The 17,534-nt window shown below is 44.6% G+C and overlaps 1 pseudogene; it reads right to left on the bottom strand.

Annotated features, from left to right (window-relative positions):
• Positions 1-274: 274 nt before the first annotated feature.
• Positions 275-4,801, bottom strand: LOC110507198 (annotated as a pseudogene).
• Positions 4,802-17,534: the final 12,733 nt, after the last annotated feature.

The raw sequence follows: 17,534 nt of genomic DNA, 5'->3' as shown, positions 1-17,534 counted from the left end.
GTCTCTTCCCCTTCTTCTACACTGATTGAAGTGGATTTAACAAGTGACATCATTAAGGGATCATTAGCTTTCACCTGGATTCATCTGGTCTCCCCTTCATCTACACTGATTGAAGTGGATTTAACAAGTGACATCATTAAGGGATCATTAGCTTTCACCTGGATTCATCTGGTCTCCCCTTCATCTACACTGATTGAAGTGGATTTAACAAGTGACATCATTAAGGGATCATTAGCTTTCACCTGGATTCATCTGGTCTCCCCTTCATCTACACTGATTGAAGTGGATTTAACAAGTGACATCATTAAGGGATCATTAGCTTTCACCTGGATGACCTGGTCAGTCTGTGTCATGGAAAGAGCCGTCTGTGTTATGGAATGTTTTGTATACACAGTGTATAAAGGTAGCCTATACTATACAAACGATTTGTAAAGGGTTTGTGGTATGAAAGGTTTATAAATTGATAGTAAACAATTACAACATAACATAGACCACCCAGATCACATGGAGAGAGTTGTAGAGGATGTTTGCTGGCGGGATGCAAACTCATCAATATACAGCTCCATGAAAATAGATTAAACTAGAAGGGCAATAATGAACCACAGGTAAGGCGGAAGATTGCAGCAGGAATTTCATCACAGGTATTTTCAAAGTATTTCCAATCTAAAATAGAAACACAATCCTTACAACACATCTGAAAATAAACAGGCAATGCATTTTTCCCCCTAGGGCTGATTCAATCTGTATCAAGGGAAGTATGTAAAATGTAAAGGCAATTTCCGATTGAGCCAGCGTATGTAGCGTTTACCGCGAATGCAGCCTCCGCGAACACGGGAACATTGCTTTTAAATTTAAATCAAGCTATAAACGTGTATCTTCCGCAAACCTTCTGCGATATGGATTGAGACCCTACTCTTAGCTCACCTTGGATATTGGAGCAACCCAGTGGTTCATACAGAGGAGAAGCATGGTGAAGAAGATCCCAAGAGACACCGTGAGTTTCCAGACCATCTTGCTGCCCCTCCACCTCGGGATGTTTCCACACCAAATGGATGACAGCACTTGCTGGCAGATGGGATGACTCACAAACTAGAAGAGGAGAAGAAAGAGGTGAAAATAACACATGCTCACAAGTTGTAAAAGTTAAAATGTTGTATTAGTTTGAAGATAATTAAGTTTGAGTATTATAAATGTAGGATGGGGTAGGTAAAGTAGACTGTTATAAAGGACCGCAAGGTGTGACAGGTTTGGATTCCCCTCCTCGAAGGTCTGCTTGTCCAGCTCATCTTCATCCTTGTCATCACATTTGTTCAGGAACTTTGTTACCTGACTTTGGTTGCAACACAAAGCCAGTATCTCCACTGCAAACTCCTGAAACAGCTCTTCCAGACTCGGGTACTGGGGCTGAGGAACACAAACAGAGACATACAGAGATTGAAACAACTACATTACATTACCAGTCATTGCTGTAAATGAGAATGTGTTCTCAGTCAACTTACCTGGTAAAATACAGTAAATAAATATAGTACTATGTTGTCATTTACACACAACATCAAACAACTCATACCTTACATTCAGGCTCTTTCTTGGACAGCTTGCATACCTCCCGACTGAGTTTCAAGGCACTGAGCATGGCATCTTGTGTGGTGATGGAGAGGTATGCCCGGCTGGCCATGCCCTGGTAGGTGTTGATACGAGACTGAGAGAACTTCATCGGGTCATACTGACGGCCGTTCCTGCACTCCAGACAGGTACAGGAGATGGAGTGAGGCAGAGGGATGGCATGGCCCTTCTTAGTCAACTTGGTGACGATGTCATACAGGTCCTTCTGACAAGCCAGGATCATCGGGGTCAAGCCAGGGGCAAACTGGGAGTCATCAATGTAATGGTCAAATACTGCCATGGAGAAGGAGCCCACGTCCATCTTGTGGCCCTTCTGCTGGTCGAGGCAGTCCAGGAGCCTTTTGACCACCGCCTCCGGTTGGTGTCCACAGCCACCAGCAGCGCCTCGTAGATCTGCCTGAAGTCAAACTTGATGCCCAGCATCAGAGCGGAGAAAATGTCCTCGTTTCCCAAGCGGATGGACAGGTTCAAGCTTTTCTCCACAGACGGTCCTCAGACTCATCCAGCTGGCAGATGATGCCGTCCCCTGTGGACGGCAGGCTTCCCACCAGAATTGAGTGTTCTTTCTGAATGGCTGCTATCAGCTCCAGGGGGAAATGTAGCTTTTTGTTCACAATCACCTGCCATTGATCCGGCTGAGAGGGGATTTAATATGACATCTTTTAATGTACAGTAATTTAATACAATTTGCCAAAATGCTTTGCTATAAATGAACATCTTTACTCACAATAATGTTATTGACTTCCTTTCCATTCTCATTGACAGGGCTGTAGTGGAGAAGGTTGAGAGCTTCAAGTTCCTTGGTGTCCACAGCACCAACAAACTAGAATGGTCCAAACACACCAGTCGTGAAGAGGACAAAGCCTATTCCCCCTCAGGAAACTAAAAAGACTTGGCATTGGTCCTGAGCTCCTCAAAAGGTTCTACAGCTGCAACATCGAGAGCCTCACTGGTTGCATCACCGCCTGGTACGGCAATTGCTTTGCCTCCGACTACAAGGCACTACAGAGGGTAGTGTGTACGGCCCAGCATATCATTGGGTGCCATCCAGGACTGTTACACCAGGCGGTGTCAGAGGAAGGCCCTAAAAATTGTCAAAGACCCCAGACACCTCAGTCATAGACTGTTTTCTCTACTACCGCATGGCAAGCGGCACCAGAGTGCCAAGTCTAGGACAAAAAGGCTTCTCAACAGTTTTTACCCCCAAGCCATAAGACACCTGAACAGGTAATCAAATGGCTACCCGGAGTATTTGCATTGTCTGCCCCCCCTAACCCCTCTTTTACGTTGCTGCTGCTCTCTGTTTATCATATATGCATAGTCACTTTATCTATACATTCATGTATATATGTACATACTACTTCAATTGGCCTGACCAGCCAGTGCTCCCGCACATTGGCTAACCGGGCTATCTGCCCCCCCCCCCCCAACCCCTCTTTACGCTACTGCTACTCTCTGTTCATCATATATGCATGGTCACTTATCTACATCTACATACTACCTCAATCAGGCTGACTAACCGGTGTCTTTATGTAGCCTCGCTACTTTTATAGCCTCACTACTTTTATAGCCTCGCTACTTTTATAGCCTCGCTACTGTTTTTCACTTTCTATTGTTGTTTTTATTTCTTTACCTACCTATTGTTCCCATAATACCTTTTTTGCCCTTTTGGTTAGAGCCTGTAAGTAAGCATTTCACTGTAAGGTCTATAATACCTGTTGTATTCAGCATTTCACTGTAAGGTCTATAATCCGAGAAGCAAGAAATAACTACATTGAAAGACCTGCACCGTAGCGTTGTTTGTAGCTGCTTCTATGCGTGCAGAACAAATTATCTACTTCCTGTTTGCGTAGTCTTTCTAAGTACCAGAAACATCCACTAGGGGGCAAATAACACCATTGAACACAATGCAAATCCAATTGAACCATTGTAATAAAATAATCTGTTACCTTCTAACAGGATGACAGCACAGGTACAGTAGAGGGTACAGTACAGCATATTAGAGAGTAGAGTACAGTAGAAGGTACAGTAGAGGGTACAGCACAGCACAGCAGAGAGTAGAGTACAGTAGAGGGTACAGTACAGTATATTAGAGACTAGAGTACAGTAGAGGGTACAGTAGAGGGTACAGCACAGCACATTCGAGAGTAGAGTACAGTAGAGGGTACAGTACAGGGTACAGTACAGCACAGTAGAGAGTAGAGTACAGTAGAGGGTACAGTAGAGGGTACAGTAGAGGGTAGAGTAGAGGGTACAGTACAGCACATTCGAGAGTAGAGTACAGTAGAGGGTACAGTACAGCACAGTAGAGTAGAGTACAGTAGAGGGCACAGTAGAGGGTACAGCACAGCACAGTAGAGAGTAGAGTACAGTAGAATGTAAAGTACAGCACAGTAGAGAGTAGAGTACAGTGGAGGGTAGAGTAGAGGGTACAGCACAGCACATTAGAGAGTAGAGTACAGTAGAGGGTACAGTAGAGGGTACAGCACAGCACAGTAGAGAGTAGAGTACAGTAGAGGGTACAGTAGAGGGTACAGCACAGCACAGTAGAGAGTAGAGTACAGTAGAGGGTACAGTAGAGAGTAGAGTACAGTAGAGGGTACAGTAGAGGGTACAGTACAGCACAGTAGAGAGTAGAGTACAGTAGAGGGTACAGTACAGCACAGTAGAGTGTAGAGTACAGTAGGGTACAGTAGAGTACAGTAGAGCACAGCACATTACAGTACAGTACAGTACAGTATAGCACATTATAGACATCTATGTTTTGGCCAAACTGATGTCAGTGTTTGGGGATCTTGGAGGGTTGGAGCCCCCCTGCTGACTATACATCTCAATACTCTACACTTTTTCCTGAAGTGTGCACTAGTCCACTAGCCACCTGGCGGTCCTCTGTGGCTCAGATGGTTGATGATGGAGCATGCAACTTTTAATTTGAGATAGCCTCAATGACGTGGCCCGTGCTGCCAAAGACTCCATAGTTTTCGTTTTCAGCACATCGTTTATTGTTTTGTATTTCAGTGTTCAGTTTGTTTTATAATAAATCGTCATGAACACTTACCACACTGCATCTTGGTCCGATCCTTACTCCTCTTCAGACGAAGAGGAAATCTGCCGTTACACTGATGAATTGACTCTCCAGCAGACGGGCCGACGATTCCAACAGAGAAAACAACAACATATGGGTGTAAGTCTATTGATTGCAATTATTCCCGAATGAATGCGTGTTCATGTGCAAAGAATTAGCATTTCAATGAATATAATGATCCACTGTGTAGTGAAGCCATTTTGTCTTTCCCACTCCTTTCTCAGTCCACACCCCCTTCCCTTTGTCCACCAAGCCGTCTATCGGTTTAGCCCACTAGGGAATCTTCCCTATCATTGTTAATAACCATATCTACTGTTTGTTATGCATTTCTGTGATTATTTAGTTGGTTAGTAAATCAATAATTAAGCCAATTGGTGTATGGATGATTCATGGTTTAGGCTGGGTTCGTGCAGATAACCAATAATTTACGATGTTTGGAATGAGACTAACGTAAGGTAAAGAATAATTCATTAATAGAAGACTAATTTTAAAAAAAATGTTTTATTTAACCAGGTAGGCTAGTTGAGAACATGTTCTCATTTGCAATTGCGATCTGGCCAAGATAAAGCAAAGCAGTTTGACACACAACAACACAGAGTTACACATGGAGTAAAACAAACATACAATCAATAATACAGAAGAAAAATAAGTCTATATACAATGTGAGCAAGTGAGGTGAGATAAGGGAGGTAAAGGCAAAAAAAGGCCATGGTGGCGAAGTAAATACAATATAGCAAGTAAAACACTGGAATGATTGCTTTGCAGTGGAAGAATGTGCAAAGTAGAGAGAAAAATAATGGGGTGCAAAATAAATAAATAAAGTAGGGAAAGAGGTAGTTGTGCTGGTGCTTAAAGCTAGTGAGGAGAAGTGTTTCCAGTTTCAGAGATTTTTGTAGTTCGTTGCAGTCATTAGCAGCAGAGAACTGGAAGGAGAGGCGGCCAAAGGAAGAATTGGTTTTGGCGGTGACCAGAATGAAATACCTGCTGGAGCACGGGCTACAGGTGGGTGCTGCTATGGTGACCAGCGAGCTGAGATAAAGGGGGACTTTACCTAGCAGGGTCTTGTAGATGAGCTGGAGCCAGTGGGTTTGGCAAAGAGTATGAAGCGAGGAACAGCCAACGAGAGCGTGCAGGTCGCAGTGATGGGTAGTATATGGGGCTTTGGTGACAAAACAGGTGGCACTGTGATAGACTGCATCTAATTTAGTGAGTAGGGTATTGGAGGCTATTTTGTAAATTACATCGCCAAAGTCGAGGATTGGTATGATGGTCAGTTTTACAAGGGTATGTTTGGCAGCATGAGTGAAGGATGCTTTGTTGCGAAATAGGAAGCCAATTCTAGATTTAACTTTGGATTGGAGATGTTTGATATGGGTCTGGAAGGAGAGTTTACAGTCTAACCAGACACCTAGGTATTTGTAGTTGTACACATATTCTAAGTCAGAGCCGTCCAGAGTAGTGATGTTGGCCAGGCGGGCAGGTGCAGGCAGCGATCGGTTGAAGAGCATGCATTTAATTTTACTTGTATTTAAGAGCAATTGGAGGCCATGGGAAGGAGAGTTGTATGGCATTGAAGCTCGTCTGGAGTGTTGTTAAGTATACAGAAGTATACAGAATGGTGTCGTCTGCGTAGAGGTGGATCAGAGACTCACCAGCAGCAAGAGCGACATCATTGATGCATACAGAGAAGAGAGTCGTTCCAAGAATTGAACCCTGTGGCACCCCCATAGAGACTGCCAGAGGCCCGGACAACAGACCCTCCGATTTGACACACTGAACTCTATCAGAGAAGTAGTTGGTGAACCAGGCGAGGCAATCATTTGAGAAACCAATGCTGTCGAGTCTGCTGATGAGGATGTGGTGATTGACAGTCGAAAGCCTTGGCCAGGTCAATTGTTTCTTATCGATGGCGGTTAAGATACCGTTTAGGACCTTGAGCGTGGCTGAGGTGCACCCATGACCAGCTCTGAAACCAGATTGCATAGCGGAGAAGGTATGGTGGGATTCGAAATGGTCGGTAATCTGTTTGTTGACTTGGCTGTCGAAGACCTTAGAAAGGCAGGGTAGGATAGATATAGGTCTGTAGCAGTTTGGGTCTGGAGTGTCTTCCCCTTTGAAGAGGGGGATGACCACAGCTGCTTTCCAAGCTTTGGGAATCTCAGACGACACGAAAGAGGTTGAACAGGCTAGTAATAGGGGTGGCAACAATTTCTGCAGATAATTTTAGAAGGAAAGGGTTCAGATTGTCTAGCCCGGCTGATTTGTAGGGTTCCAGATTTTGCAGCTCTTTCAGAACATCAGCTGACTGGATTTGGGAGAAGGAGAAATGGGGAAGGCTTGGGCGAGTTGCTGTGGGGGGGTGCAGTGCTGTTGACCGGGGTAGGGGTAGCCAGGTGGAAAGCATGGCCAGCCGTAGAAAAATGCTTATTGAAATTCTCAATTATAGTGGATTTATTCGGTGGTGACAGTGTTTCCTATCTTCAGTGCAGTGGGCAGCTGGGAGGAGGTGTTCTTTTTCTCCATGGACTTTACAGTGTCCCAGAACTTTTGAGTTTGTGTTGCAGGAAGCAAATTTCTGCTTGAAAAAGCTAGCCTTGGCTTTTCTAACTGCCTGTGTATATTGGTTTCTAGCTTCCTTGAAAAGTTGCATATCACGGGGGCTGTTCGACGCTAATGCAGAGCGCCATAGGATGTTTTTGTGTTGGTTAAGGGCAGTCAGGTCTGTAGAGAACCAAGTGCTATATATGTTCCTGGTTCTAAATTTCTTGAATGGGGCATGCTAATTTAAGATGGTGAGGAAGGCATTTAAAAAAAAATAACCAGGCATCCTCTACTGACTAGATGAGATCAATATCCTTCCAGGATACCCCGCCAGATCGATTAGAAAGGCTTGCTCGCTGAAGTGTTTCAGGGAGCGTTTGACAGTGATGAGTGGAGGTCATTTGACCGCTCACCCATTACGGATGCAGGCAATGAGGCAGTGATTGCTGAGATCTTGGTTGAATTGATCAGATATTAAAATATCGTAAGCTTTGCAATCTGAAAATTTTCCATGGTGCCCCGACTTCATAGTTAATTCAATTTACATGATTAGTTTAATCACTGAAAAATAATTACGGAGCATTGATTTGATGCCAAATCAGATCATCTTTAAATGATGCCAAAGATGCGTCAAAACCAACAAGTGGGGTGACTGCCTTTTGACTGAGAACAAATGATACAGCCTATTATTGTGCCTTTAATTTACTGTCCATAACACAATCCAATAAGCAGGACATGTTTGTGCTGAGAGAAATACATCCCAGCACCCAAAATGAGACAGAATTCTTTTCAGAGAGATCTGCTAAAATGATTCCATTGGAGGAATGTTGCGGGCCTCATTGATATTTGAGGAAACAGGACCTTGTATTTTACTGCTCTGTCACAAAAGCAATTTCCACATTTATTAGTTAGAATTTAAAGTGCATACTCAAATGAAACCCCTATAGATTTGGAGATAAAATGTCCATGGGAGGCTGGGCCCAGTGAGCCACCATTTAGGACACAATGAAAAGTAGGCAGCCTGGCTGTTAAAACAGGAGGCGCAACTGTCTTCCCTTCAGCTGCCATATTAATCAATTGACCATGACCTTCTGACACATTTTTTCAGCCTAATTTTGAGAAGTACACCGTGTGTCTTCCGGAGCGTGGTGTATTAATTACGCTGATGGACTCCAGTGGACTTTCCAGAGCGCCCAGAGGAAGCTGAAGCGCTGGCCGGGCTGAGAGGCACTACCTTCACAATTCAAATGAGACGCTGTGTCAGCCTTTGACAGGTATACATTTCATTCATTGTATAAATCTGCTGATAATATATAATAATACACAAAACATGCTTTTGTCCTGTGCTTCTATTTTACAGCTCAAGCAGGATACATTTGCCATGTCATGGAAGTAGATTTACTGCACAGATAACAGCAACAGGTTCAGCAATAGTACAGCAATACTACTACACTGCGTACAGTGTTCAGTTCTATTTGGCAGTCAGTGAACCTTTGTCCTGGGAACATCCCACAGTCTCTGTTATCATAACTGACACAAATGACCACCAGACAGAGGTAGCATTGGTGGTCAAGACACACTTCAGTCACACTAGTCATACTGAAGTTCAATATGTGCTGTACACGGTAGATGCACCAGACCACATGTTATATTTCGACAGTATTGTACCTGAAGATATTGGAGAGCAACAATTGAACTTTAACTCCCATTAACTTCACAGCAGGGCAGGTTAATTTGTGGTCAGAAGCTGGGGAGCCAAAATGTGAATAAATGAATGGCAAAGAAGCCATGCAGTTTAATGGAGGGAGACCAGAATCAAATCAGTTTAATTAAGTCTGGTGAGATGACAGAGGCTTTTACTCCACTTGGATTGGATTACCAGGAATGCAACCCTGCTATGGCAATGTGGATTATCAAGGCAATTTCTCTCCCACTCACTCTCTTTCTTCTCTCTCTCCCCCTCTGCCTACCTCCCTCCCTCTCTCTTTGCCTACGTCCCTCCCTCTCTCTTTGCTGTACTTGGGCAACGGGAGAGCGCTTTTCCAGTTGTGTGTGTGCAGGAGAGGCAGAGAGAAGGAACTCCAAGCTCTGTTAGGTGGAACAAGAGTCTTGATTCTCTCTCAGGCAGAGAGAATGAACTCCAAGCTCTGTCAGGAAGAATGAAAGTCCTGATTCTCTCTCAGGCTTGTGGGACATACAGCAGTGACACAGCCCTGTGGTGCCACAGTGCCCACAGATCCAGGTAAGACAAATGTGTGTGTGTGTGTTTGTAAGAATGTACTGTATATAACTTGTTTACCACAGTAGCATAGGCTCATGGTTACCCTCTCTGGGTATATCTGTATTAGTAGGAGCGTTGGAAGCATTGGAAAGAATGAGAATCACTTTCAGTCCTCAAATGCCACTGCTTTTCTTTCAAATTAGATATTGATTTATTGAAGAACTGTTCAGTTGGAGATAAGTACTTTGTTTGTGATATTTTGCTAGATGTATACATTTAGGTTGATTAATACCTCTTTAGGGCATCAAAATCAGTCAACAGTGTTTTGAGTCAGGACTGTCGTTGTTACTGCCATATGTTTGTGTTTGTACAATTTAAACATAAACTTGACTGAAATAAAGCAGAGGTTAACTGTCCTTTATTGTCCAACCTGATACAGTGACTTTGGAAAGTCTTCAGACCACTTGACTTTTCTCCCTATTTTTTGCATCATATTCTAACATGGATTAAATAAATACAAATCCTCAGCAATCTACTTTGCTATGAGACTCGAAATTTAGCTCAGGTGCATCTTGTTTCCATTGATCAACCTTGAGATGTTTCTACAACTTCATTGGAGTCCACCTGTGGTAAATTCCATTGATTGAACATGATTTGGAAAGGCACACACCTGTCTATATAAGGTCCCACAGTTGACAGTGCAGGTCAGAGCAAAAACCAAGCCATTAGGTTGAAGGAATTGTCCATAGAGCGCCGAGACTGCAGCATTGGAGGTCCACAAGAACACAGTGGCCAACGTCATTCTTAAATGGAAGAAGTTTGGAACCACCAAGACTCTTCCTAGAGCTGGCCGCCAAGCCAAACTGAGCAGTCTGGGGAGAAGGGCCTTGGTTAGGGATGTGACCAAGAACCCAATGGTCACTCTGACAGAGACCTATAGTTCCTCTGTGGAGATAGGAGAAGGACAACCATCGCTGCAGCACTCCCCCAATCAGGCCGTTATGGTAGAGTGGCCAGCTGGAAGCCACTTCTCGGTAAAAGGCACATGACAGCCTGCTTGGAGTTTGCAAAAAGCCACCTAAAGACTCTCAGACCATGAGAAACAAGATTCTCTGGTCTGATGAAATTAAGATTAAACTCTTTAGCCTGAATGCCAAGCGTCACATCTGGAGGAAACTTGGCACCATCCCTACAGTGAAACACGGTGATGGCAGCATCAAGCTGTGGGGATGTTTTTCAGCGGCAGGGACTGGGAGACTAGTCAGGATCGAGGCAAAGATGAACGGAGCAAAGTTCAGAGATCCTTCATGAAAACCTGCTCCAGATCGCTCAGGACCTCAGACTGGGGCGAAGGTTTACTTTCCAACAGGACAACAACCCTAAGCACACAGCCAAGACAACACAGGAGTGGCTTCGGGACAGGTCTCTGAATGTCCATGAGTGGCCCAGCCAGAGCTCGGACTTGAACCCGATTGAACATTTCTGAAGAGACCTGAAAATAGCTGTGCAGCAACGCTTCCCATCCAACCTGACAGAGCTAGAGAGGATCTACAGAGAAGAATGGAAGAAACTCCCCAAATACAGGTGTGCCAAGCTTGTAGTGTCATACCCAAGAAGAATTGAGGCTGTAATCACTGGTGCTTCAACAAAGTACTGAGTAAAGGGTCTGAATACTTTGGTAAATGTGTTCATTTTTTGTATAATCGAAAATGATTGACGAGGAAAAAATACTGTTAAATACATTTTCGAATAATAATAATAATAATAAATAAGGCTGTAATGTAACAATGTCAAACAAGTCAGGGAGTCTGAATGTTTTCTGAATGCACTTTACCAATAGAGCTATGCCCACACCACCACCATGTTAATCTCTACAGTAAGCAGTGATTTAGTTGGCTTTACCTTACCTTTTATTAGGTCAATTACATAATCAACGCCAATGTATGGTTTTTGTGAAAGCTAACTTGAATTTAGTGCTGACTATGTTTAATGGCATGCCGATACCGAGAGGCCATTGAGGGAATGGGAGGTAGAACATTTCTAGTCACGGCATGGAACACTTTTTAATCACCTCACCTCCACTGAGAAAGCCATAATTGGTTTGTGACAACGTTACCCTGTGAACGCTTTTTTTATTATCTCCGGCCCCCTGCTGTTTAGTTTGATAATGGCATTCTGTGCTTCAGCACAAGATAGCGATGTTGGATGTGTGAGACAGCTTGCTGAATATTTTGCATAGAGTGACAGCAGTGTGCTTTTCAGACTTATTTTGTCCTCAGTGGCACAGGAGGGCTCCTGCATAATTGCATTTTGACAGTGTGTCTGACAGCACCGCTGTCTGTAACTTGCACATGGCCAGAGTAGATTCTACACCTTACCCATGGCCAGAGTAGTGGTGGTGTCTTACCCGTGGCCAGAGTAGTGGTGTGTCTTACCCGTGGCCAGAGTAGTGGTGTGTCTTACCCGTGGCCAGAGTAGTGGTGTGTCATACCCGTGGCCAGAGTAGTGGTGTGTCATACCCGTGGCCAGGGTAGTGGTGTGTCATACCCGTGGCCAGAGTAGATTCTACACCTTACCCATGGCCAGAGTAGTGGTGTGTCTTACCCGTGGCCAGAGTAGTGGTGTGTCATACCCGTGGCCAGGGTAGTGGTGTGTCATACCCGTGGCCAGAGTAGATTCTACACCTTACCCATGGCCAGAGTAGTGGTGTGTCATACCCGTGGCCAGAGTAGTGGTGTGTCATACCCGTGGCCAGGGTAGTGGTGTGTCATACCCGTGGCCAGAGTAGATTCTACACCTTACCCATGGCCAGAGTAGTGGTGTGTCTTACCCGTGGCCAGAGTAGTGGTGTGTCATACCCGTGGCCAGAGTAGTGGTGTGTCATACCCGTGGCCAGGGTAGTGGTGTGTCATACCCGTGGCCAGAGTAGATTCTACACCTTACTCATGGCCAGAGTAGTGGTGTGTCATACCCGTGGCCAGAGTAGTGGTGTGTCATACCCGTGGCCAGAGTAGTGGTGTGTCTTACCCGTGGCCAGAGTAGTGGTGTGTCATACCCGTGGCCAGAGTAGTGGTGTGTCATACCCGTGGCCAGGGTAGTGGTGTGTCATACCCGTGGCCAGAGTAGATTCTACACCTTACCCATGGCCAGAGTAGTGGTGTGTCTTACCCGTGGCCAGAGTAGTGGTGTGTCATACCCGTGGCCAGAGTAGTGGTGTGTCATACCCGTGGCCAGAGTAGTGGTGTGTCTTACCCGTGGCCAGAGTAGTGGTGTGTCATACCCGTGGCCAGAGTAGTGGTGTGTCATACCCGTGGCCAGGGTAGTGGTGTGTCATACCCGTGGCCAGAGTAGATTCTACACCTTACCCATGGCCAGAGTAGTGGTGTGTCTTACCCGTGGCCAGAGTAGTGGTGTGTCATACCCGTGGCCAGAGTAGTGGTGTGTCATACCCGTGGCCAGGGTAGTGGTGTGTCATACCCGTGGCCAGAGTAGATTCTACACCTTACTCATGGCCAGAGTAGTGGTGTGTCTTACCCGTGGCCAGAGTAGGGGTGTGTCTTACCCGTGGCCAGAGTAGTGGTGTGTCATACCCGTGGCCAGAGTAGTGGTGTGTCATACCCGTGGCCAGAGTAGATTCTACACCTTACCCATGGCCAGAGTAGTGGTGTGTCTTACCCGTGGCCAGAGTAGTGGTGTGTCTTACCCGTGGCCAGAGTAGATTCTACACCTTACCCATGGCCAGAGTAGTGGTGTGTCATACCCGTGGCCAGAGTAGTGGTGTGTCATACCCGTGGCCAGAGTAGTGGTGTGTCATACCCGTGGCCAGAGTAGTGGTGTGTCATACCCGTGGCCAGAGTAGTGGTGTGTCATACCCGTGGCCAGAGTAGTGGTGTGTCATACCCGTGGCCAGAGTAGATTCTACACCTTACCCATGGCCAGAGTAGTGGTGTGTCTTACCCGTGGCCAGAGTAGTGGTGTGTCATACCCGTGGCCAGAGTAGTGGTGTGTCTTACCCGTGGCCAGAGTAGTGGTGTGTCTTACCCATGGCCAGAGTAGTGGTGTGTCTTACCCATGGCCAGAGTAGTGGTGTGTCTTACCCGTGGCCAGAGTACTGGTGTGTCTTACTCATGGCCAGAGTAGTGGTGTGTCTTACCCGTGGCCAGAGTAGTGGTGTGTCTTACCCATTGCCAAAGTAGTGGTGTGTCATACCCATGGCCAGAGTAGTGGTGTGTCTTACCCATGGCCAGAGTAGTGGTGTGTCTTACCCATGGTCAGAGTAGTGGTGTGTCTTACCCATGGCCAGAGTAGTGGTGTGTCTTACCCATGGCCAGAGTAGTGGTGTGTCTTACCCGTGGCCAGAGTAGTGGTGTGTCTTACCCATTGCCAGAGTAGTGGTGTGTCTTACCCGTGGCCAGAGTAGTGGTGTGTCTTACCCATGACAAAAGTAAGACCCTCACATTGGCTCTGTGGATTCAGGACCTTGGACAGTTCCCCTTCAGCAGTACTCCATTTCTAGTAAACAGATGATGGTGAACCCCTTCGTGTGTTTTTTCAACACTGCTGTTCCATGAGTGGGTTATGAGAGAGTAATACATAACAGATTGCTTCATTACCACGTTGTGGTATGTTGCTCTTCCAGGAGGCAGGCAGGCAGGCAGTGGAATAACACACTGCAATGTCTGAATACCAATACTTGCGTTCTAAATGATAGGCTTTTTGGGATTGCGAAATATAACTTTTTTTAATACGTGACACTTTGAAAGTTGAGTATGTTATACATGCTGGGATGCTATACTCATTTAGTTTTTTCATCTAGTAGAATTTGCTGCAAGCTATTTAGGAAGAGAATTGTATTTTCATCTAGCAGAATTCGCTGCATGCTATTGAGGAAGATATTTGCCTAATCATCTAGTAGAAATGGCTGCACGCTATTGAGGAGGATAATTGTATTTTCATCTATTAGAATTCGCTGCAAGCTATTGAGAAAGAGAATTGTATTTTCATCTCATAGAATTTACTGCGTGCTATTGAGGAAGAAAGTCATTTTTTTCACTAGTAGAATTTGCTGCATGCTATTGAGGAAGATATTTTCATTTTTCATCCAGCAGGATTTGCTGCACTCTATTGAGGGAGAGAATAGTTTTTTTATTCTAGTAGAATTCTTTGTTGAGCTAGATAATGTATTTTTGCATTGACTCGTCTTTTCATCTAGGAGAATTAGCTGCATGCTACTGAGTAAGATAATTGTTTTTAAATCTAGTAGATTTTGCTGCACGCTATTGAGGAAGAGAGTTGTCATTTCATGTTGTGGAATCGCTGCATGCTATTCAGGAAGATAATAGTTTTTTCATGCTGTAGAATTCACTGCAAGCTATTGAGGAAGAGAATTAATTACATTTTCATCTGGTAGAATGTACTGCGTGCTATTGAGGAATATAATTGTTTTTTAATCAAGTACATTCCGCTGCAAGCTATTGAGGAAGGTACTTTTTTCATCAAATAGAAATTGCTGCATGCAATAGGATAATTAGCTGCCTGCTACTGAGAAAGATAATAGTTTCTTAATCTAGTAGAATTTGCTGCCTGCTACTGAGGAAGATATATATTTTTTCATGTAGTAGATTTCACTGCACGCTACTGAGTGAAAGACTTGTCTTTTCATGTTGTAGAATTCACTGCATTCTATTGTATTCTATTTATCTCGTAGAATTTGCTGCCATTGAGGTAGAGAATCGTTTTTTAATCTAGCAGAATTCTGTGCATGCTACAGTAGAAGAGAATTGTGTTTTTATTTTAGTAGAATTCGTTACACACTAATGAGGAAGATAAAACAAATTATTTAATATTTTAGAATTATTGCTATTGAGGAAGATAATTGTTTTTAAATCTAGTAGATTTCACTGCACGCTATTGAGGAAGAGAGTTGTCTTTTCATCTAGTAGAATTCGATGCACTCTATTGAGGAGAATTGTTTTTTCATCTGAGAATTCACTGCACGTAATTGTTTTTTCATGCTGTAGAAATTGTTGCAAGCTATTGAGGGAGAGAATTACATTTTCATCTGGTAGAATTTACTGCGTGCTATTGAGGAAGATAATTTTTCTTCAAGTAGATTCCGCTTCAAGCTATTGAGGAAGATATTTGTTTTTTCATCTAGTAGAATTCGCTGCACACTATTGAGTGAGAATTGTCTTTTCATGTTGTAGAACTTGTTGCATACTATTGAGGAAGATACCACCCACTTCCCTCTCTGTCTTTTCCTGGCCCTCTGACCACCCACTCCCCTCTCTTTCCAGCCCTGGCCCTCTGACCACCCACTCCCCTCTCTGTCCTTCCTGACCCTCTGACCACCCACTCACCTCTCTGTCCTTCCTGACCCTCTGACCACCCACTCCCCTCTCTGTCCTTCCTGACCCTCTGACCACCCACTCCCCTCTCTTTCCAGCCCTGGCCCTCTGACCACCCACTCCCCTCTCTTTCCAGCCCTGGCCCTCTGACCACCCACTCCCCTCTCTTTCCAGCCCTGGCCCTCTGACCACCCACTCCCCTCTCTTTCCAGCCCTGGCCCTCTGACCACCCACTCTCCTCTCTTTCCAGCCCTGGCCCTCTGACCACCCACTCCCCTCTCTGAATTAGACATGACTCCAACTTCTCATGGAAGATTTAATAACAGTAGGTTTCATAGCGGTAAATACACTGTACAATGAAGTGGGAATGCTAAATAGGGATCTCAGTGATTATTGTTTGTTCAATTCCATTACTATATATTGAGTAGGTCTAAGTGAGTTACTAAACTGTTATTATCCTAGTGGTCCACTATTTAATATGATAATATTTCACTTGCCTCCTCTTGCATAGTACTGGAGCTGGTGTCATGCTGATGACCTTGGAGAAGACTCTCAATGTCTTTCCACTTTCAGAAGTGAAATTGAACCAATTCTGTCTTATCATGAGAGACAAATTATTGTATTTAATAAAACACAGCAATTACACCGTCACTCACAGGAAATTACTAGTTTGTAAATTATCACTTGTGACAATTTCAATTTGAGGTGAAGTGTATCTGTTCTACTTTACCATGTCCTACTTCCTGTCCTTGGAACAGCTTTACCATCACCTACTTCCTGTCCTTGGAACAGCTTTACCATCACCTACTTCCTGTCCTTGGAACAGCTTTACCATCACCTACTTCCTGTCCTTGGAACAGCTTTACCATCACCTACTTCCTGTCCTTGGAACAGCTTTACCATCACCTACTTCCTGTCCTTGGAACAGCTTTACCATCACCTACTTCCTGTCCTTGGAACAGCTTTACCATCACCTACTTCCTGTCCTTGGAACAGCTGTGTGGTTCTTTGGCATCATGGAGGTGTATGTAAATAATTACACTTCATCAATAATGAATCTTTCTCAGGGGTGTCTGGATGGGAAGATAAATGGCTGAGTTGTAAGTGTACGCCTATTGATTTTCCTCCCTCTGGAAGCTTATTGTGAAATGTTAGAGTGACTGATAGCACTTCATGGACTGTGTCATGTGATGTAGTCCAATGTTGGTTATGGGCAGGACTGGACACGGCTGGACTCTCTACTTTGGGAATGCGTCCTACTTCACTGTCTGCTAAGGCTAAAGGGTGATATCTTTATTCTCCACCCAGATGGAGACCTGCCCCAGCTCTGCCTGTCAGCACAAACAGATGAGGTAGTCGGGCTACGGTAACGTCTCTTTCACACTGCATTGCAAAAAGTCATCCATATGGACCAGATGAGGCTGGTGGTAGGAGCTATAGGAGGATGGGCTCATTGTAATGGCTGGAATGAAATCAATGGAATGTAGTCAAACACATTGTTTCTTTGTGTTTGGTACCATTCCTTTGGTTCCATTCCAGCCATTACAATGAACCTGTCCTCCTATAACTCCTCCTACCAGCCTCTGATGTGGATACAATGGAGATAAAGAATAGTATCTATATCAGCTGGAAGCCTATAGTCTTTCAATAGATCTATGTAGACTTTTAGAACACACAGTACCTGTACATTATGATGTCAGTCACAGACCCACTCATT

This window comes from Oncorhynchus mykiss, chromosome 27, assembly GCF_013265735.2.
Source record: "Oncorhynchus mykiss isolate Arlee chromosome 27, USDA_OmykA_1.1, whole genome shotgun sequence".
NCBI classification, from domain to species: Eukaryota; Metazoa; Chordata; class Actinopteri; order Salmoniformes; family Salmonidae; genus Oncorhynchus; species Oncorhynchus mykiss.
The sequence above is the reverse complement of the archived record's forward strand: the minus strand, read 5'-3'. Positions and strand labels throughout refer to the sequence as shown.